Raw genomic sequence first — 6,886 nt, 5'->3', positions numbered from 1 at the left:
TTAGATTAGAAATTTGAATGTCAACCAAGTTTTATTGCGATACAATTGATCTTACACCATATAATTATTATTCAGAGTATATTCAGAATTTTCTAGTGTATTATATCACAATATATTATTGTAAAGTGTTGTTTTAGGGCACTACAATCCGGGCAAGAGTAAACAACAATAACAAGGAAAACTGACCGTGCGTGGTCAGTCTGGTCACGAGGTGCAACCGCAACGAGATTATTATTACCACACACAAAGTCACCAGCACATAAATTTTGTCCATCAGCTGATCGTTTTCTCTGTATTTATAGCTCAAATTTATATTACTAAGGCTAACTTATATATAACTTGAGCTACCTTTATCGGTGATAGTTGGCATAGTCGAAACCGGGCGCTAAAATCAAGCACGGATTTAATTATACACGGTTAAAATTGTTATTTTACACACTGTTTTATTCATAACTTGAGTTTTAAGTTTTATTTTTAGTAAGCTTTAACAATCTGAAACTTTATATGATATACCTCACGCTTACAGCAAGCATAGCGTGGATTCCAGGACTTGATAGCTAACATTCATTTATCTTAAGAACTAAACAGCTGCATATAAGGACCGAATCACAAACTATTTTAAATATTGTCTCCTTGATAAGTTCACGTTAAGTTAGTCATCTTACTATATATATAGCGAGTTGATATATGTATGTTTATTTATATATATTTATTTATATATCCGTACCATTTTACTGACACCACGGCATCAACTTTAACACGACTTTCCGCAAAAACCGTAAAAGATATACAACTACAACTTTTTTGGCTGGTTCAAATGCTTTAATGGCCTTCAAATCAGCATGAAAAATAGAAAATTGGCCAAAGAATAAGAAGTTTAGTGCCCAAAATTTGGACCCCGAGGTGGTGTCAAAACCGCGAATTGAATAGGTAATAATTATTTGAGTCTTGAACCACTTTAGAGTTAGGTGGGTTCCTACTAGTTAATATAACGTGAACTACATGTGAATTGTGTCTGAGCTGTCACGTGTTTTCGTTTTCGCAGTTGAAAAATTATTTCAACGGGCGAGTGGGCGACGCGTTTCAATGTTGACCTGCTACAACATGATGAAATTAAATAATATTTTATCATTAATCATATATACATTATACATAATAGCACTTATCACTTTCTGAACCACACCAAATATTAGTTAAGTTTCAAAACTTCAAGCAAAAGCTTTATGCCATTATCAACGTACTTAATTATCATCATAGGACTAAAGGATCAAACTAAATTAACTTATCTTGTAACTATTAAGGGTTTCAACATTCTATGATATCTTTCGTTTTCTAGCTGTGCTTTCTTGATAGGTTATTTTGTCCCCGTTATTATCACTAAATGTAGCTATGTTTTGATAAGGAAGCCTTGTATTGTGATTTAAAAGAAGAGTCATCGGCTGCAAAGAAATCGACCTATTTGTTGATTCTTGTGCATTATGTAATACAGAACTGCAGTTGTGTTAGTAGAAGTGTCGTTATTTTTATCATTTTAATCGCAAATATTGAATATGATATAGTGCTTTTCCAAACCCCTTCCCCAATATAGTAGTAACATTGCAAATATTGGATACAGTACGAAATATTTTGTAGAATGAGTAGAATACCAGTCTCTACATTGATAGCTACAGTGATACTCACACTCTCAATAACCAGTACAGAAGGTATGTTTTACAGCAGTGAACGTCAAAACGGGGCCATTTTTGTGAGATGAGTTTATAATGATACTGATAAAATGATAGACTAAATAACTTTGTCGATCCGTTTACTTTAATAAGATGTCATAATTGTCCATACGTAAAACAAAATCCGATAAAAACTAAGCAAAAAGGCCCCTAATCCTTATTAATCGTGATTTATAATTCAACTGCCAGAACTGGCGTTGAAGATCATTGATTTTCAGGAACCCAGTACAGTGAGTGGTTCTTGGTTCCCGAAGACAAGAGCACATATGTAAACGAAATAGTGGAAGAAAAGAGGTTCCAGATGCGGACTGATAAGAAGATAGATGGATCTAACGACATCAGATGGACGATGGGAGGAGGAATAGGCTGGTTTACATTCTTAGCAGGGTCTGTAAACAGTGCCAAATGCAATGGTGGCTACAAATTCAAAGGGACAGAGGGATTCTTCCAACAAGCTGGAGTTTTGACTTTCCTAAAGACTGCCACTCAGCTCCAAGTTTGGTTTGATGATAATCTTGAGGTCACATGGATTTTCGAGGATAACAGCGATAGTGCCACATGTCAAATGAGGCTGACGTTGGCGGGATTAAGATTTGAAACACCCTCCAAAAGGGGAGATAAAGTTTCCACACACTACCGATACGAACTAGGTAAATTGACACAATTACTAGTATATAAACTTTATTGATATGATATGTCACGTATTAAAAATCAAAAGAAATTCATATAAATGAATATTGATAGGTTCACATTGATAACCTATCATTTTGAACGTTATTAAATATTCTAAATTTCTTTGAAACATCATTTTCCATAGATAACTCTAACACACAATGCAATGGTCTGGATCCAGCCTGGAGTCAGCTCACATCCATAGAAACATTCCCGGTAGATGCAGGAACAGTGCTGACGGTGTCATGTGAAAAGGGGTTTCTGCTAAAGGTAGCAACACTATAACCTGTACAGAGGGTACCACTTTCTCTGCTGCCATAACTCCAACTTGTGAACAATTAGGTGAGTTTGTTAGATTGTGATTCTATATAAAGTTAAATGTAGATGAACAGGTGATGTATGGATTGACTTCATAAAAATCATAATGTAAATGTGGGATGCTTTGCTGCAGTTTTATGAAATTTCACTTAACAAAGATATCTTTAAATGGGGATCAGTGATAACTAAAAAGGCCTTTAAGTCAATTATCAAGATGAAAACTCATATTTTTATATTTATGTTCTCCATTTTACTCCTACATATCAGGATGGGACACAAACAGCACAACATCATGTGTATTGGCCTTTGCTTTTATATGATATAAAGACATAGTTTAATTTCTTGAAAATAGTCACAAAGCTTAGCCTGTATACAATAATGCTTGACACTATCAATTCAAAAATAATGAAGTAGTTTGCACCAGTGGCGTAAAGTTGCCCCCCCCCCCCCCCCCCCCCCCCCCCCGCCGAAAATGCACCCCCTGTTGGTTGTTCAATCCAAAAAGACTTAGCTCTTATCGAAAATTAATTTCCATCCATTTAAAATCTTAAGATATTCGAGTGGATACCGAGTAGATTTAGGCATCCTAATTTACATTTTAGAATTCAATTATACATGTTTCAAATTCACAATTTCATCCCATTGACCATTCTAATATCAATGCGAGTTTAACTAATTTGAATAAAAGATCAGCTAGTAAGTTTGTGTAATGGAATGATACTTGAAACCTAAAGAGCAATGGTGAAAGACCACTGACCAAGATAGATATCTGTCTTCCTTCATCTGTTCCAGGGATCCCACAAAGGCTTTTCTTGTGGACAAATTTTTGTTTCCCTTAATCAGAGCATTCAAGGTTATAAGCAGTTTGTTAGATACTGGGGCAGATTTGTTTAGAATAAGCACAAAGCAGATCCAGACTAAATTTGTTTCAAACTGAAGCTGTAGTAAGAGTGCTACCAAAGTAAAAATTCTTTACGGAGGGAGCTAAATCATCTCGGAAAATCTTTCGAATTTCAAGAACTCGAAGACAGTTTTAAGCTTTAAAGTTAAATTAGAAGGATTCAAAGAAATGTGTGATTTCTAAAAGTTTTCGATACTTAGTTATGTTAATGAATTTATTATGAGGTTGTTTCAAATAAAGTATTAGTAAGAATTGAGGGAAACCAATTATGTTATAAATAATAAAGAAAAACATGATTTATATCTTGCATGATGTATAATTAGTATATTTTTTGTCTTTTGTGTGCTAAAACGACATTAAATCAGGGCTCTTGCTTTGGTTATATTATTGTAGCGCGATGCACTACTGGGTCGCGCGTGCATCCAATAATGCTTCTCGCAACCACAGATCGGCGAGATGCGAAGGATTGACATCGTCAATCAAGTTATATTAGAGCAATTCAAGAAAACTACAAATAAATATATTTTGTGTGCTTTATGCCCCCGTGTATGGTAAAAACTCTACTATAGTGAAACTTTGGTTAAGGATGTCAACCCATCGAGATCGTTGCTCTGCGAAGCAGAGCAACGATCGACGAAGAATGCAAGCAAGAATACTAGTTCGCGCGGCGCGTCGAAGCGGCGAAGTCCTCCAAAGTGAAACTCCACTATAGTAAAACAACCGTGGTATGGGGGTCAACAATGGTATGGGGGTCATGCGACGTGATATTAACGGGTGATACTCGTAAAATATTTGTTCCATATACAGTCCAACTCGGCAAGACGTGATACAAAAATGATTTCATTTATTTAAAATTGTTATTAAATAAAATGTGAATCCACGACCATATTTTAAATATTTGAATATTTAATAATTAGTTTAAATAACATGTGCGTTTAAATTTAATAAAAATACATTGGGTTTTAGAAATTGCAACCTTAGAGAACGTTGTCATTTTGCGCGCCGCGTGTTCACTTAACCATGTGCTTTTGCGCCGCTGCGGGCGTGCTTGTTGTAGCGCGATGCACTACACTAGCTGGGTCGCGCGAGCATCCAATATCGGCGAGATGCGAAGGATTAACATCGTCAATCAAGCGCGCTTGTTTCACAAGTCAAGCGCGCCGTGAGGCGGGCGCGCGCTACTGCAAGCGCAAAGGCTTTGGATACAGCAACGCCGCGTGCGCATATCATATTTGTTTCAACTTAATGGGCCGTGACATGATAATTGTAAAATATTTGTTTCATGTTCAAAGACCATTGACGTGTCCAACTCAGCGCGTGTCTTAATCGGTAAGTTATTGTATAAACATAAAAAGTTTGTTTAAGTGCGCTATTTCATATTTTCTCCGCGCGCTAGTCCTTCCGTTAATTAATTATTTCAACGTGAACAATTTTTAATCACGCATGTAATATTGATTTTGATCTAACCAGAGCCTTACAGTAGCGCACACTCACTGCGAAACTTACTTAGGGACCCCAAGCGGCCAAGCTATTATGTTCACAAACAAAGTAAATTAGAAATTCGGCGGAATGACAGGTTGAGCGCTGCCAAGTAAGCCGAAACAAACACGTCACTTAGTACGTTAAAATGCCTTACTCTAACCAAAGCTCTTTCGGTTGCAGCAGCGCGCGACCGTTGAATCATGAATGCGGCATGGGATGTGGTAAAAGATCGATCATCGGCATTTTGGATATGTAAATATACTTACGTCCTACCCCTACCCAAGCGATGTGATCGATTACACTATTATATTAACAATTTAACTTAACTGCGCGGAAAGACTTTTTATCAGTATAGGCAGTTAAACATCAGGTCATGTTTTCATTGATTGTTGATACATGTTACGTATCACAAATATCAGAGATATTACTTTTCCGCCTTCGGCGACGCGCGCTTCGCGCGCGAAAAGTGGCATGCAACGTATGTCAATTTTTTCAAAATCCGAGGCACCAATTAATAAATGGGTTTTGTTTTTTGATGAGCCCAATAATACAAATTTGGATTTTGTAATCTGTGTGTACCAGACTTGATCGACTTATGAAACACTTGCAGTGAAATTCTAAAGACTAAAAAAGCCTAATTAAAATCTGCTGACATCAATTTGTATCCTAACATTAGTTATTGCATAATGTGTACGTACCATCATTCAATTTATTCAGTCCTTGTAATAGTCACCAGCATAAAAACTAAAAGTTTTGAGAAAACAGCAAATTTTATCAATCAATCGTAGCAACAATGGACTTGGATGTTAAAATTTTCAAGTAATTTGTTGTATGGTAGTGGAAAGGGTCATTTAAATCCCTTGTCTTGACAATAGGAAAGTCAGGACCAAGCTGCACCTTGGTCATAAAGAGGGTGGCAACCAAAATATGGGACAAAACATGGAGTAATAAGTAAAATACAATTTTAAAGTAAAATGTGCTCATGTGATAGGTATTTTAATCTAACAAGACCTCGCTTCTCTCTACTTCGGAGTGTCTTTATAGCTGTTTTATGTTTTGTTCATCCCTTTCATCCTTATTCCATTATGTGAATTTTATGATTACTGACATAATTCTTGGTACTAAACCTACATTGATTGGACATTCCGTGCAGAACTTGATATTTGTTTAGGGAAATCGATAAAAATATAAAGATTCTGACTAATTTGATTTACTTCTCCTGGAGGATTACTGGATAGAGAAGCTTGGGACAGCATTCCCTCTTGGTCTTAATGACAAGAAGAAAGGAACGGGCAACATCTCCCAAGATCGGGTTATGAATTATTTTAGTGGACTGATTGCTCGATACAAACGTGGCAGAGGGAATGGAAAGAAGAAAGTTCAGCCTAAGAAGTCTCTGGATACAGAGGAGTAAATCTGTTTATTAGATCGAATATTGACGCAAATTATGACGACCCATATCGCCACTATTTGATTTGCTTAAATCACAGAGATAAAAGTGTTAACTTCATAAATTCGGTTTGCTGTTGGTTTATTGGAAGGAGTTTCCAGAACAAGGAACCCCTATTCTGGGAGCGATATCTTAAACATCTTAAGCTTTTCTTATTAGGTGAAAAACCGGATATTATACGGTGTCTAAAAGACGTTATACCTTGATGACCATTTTATACCCAAAGTTCTGGATCCTCTATACACTCTTGTTTATTTATTCTCTCGAAATTACAGCCGTGCCTTACCTTTACCCTTTATTTCACAAGTTGTAGCCAGTGGAGTTATCTATCTCCACTAC

Source organism: Bolinopsis microptera, chromosome 11 (assembly GCF_026151205.1).
Source record: "Bolinopsis microptera isolate Bmic1 chromosome 11, MBARI_Bmic_1.0, whole genome shotgun sequence".
Lineage (NCBI taxonomy): Eukaryota > Metazoa > Ctenophora > Tentaculata > Lobata > Bolinopsidae > Bolinopsis > Bolinopsis microptera.
Note: the sequence above shows the minus strand (reverse complement) of the source record.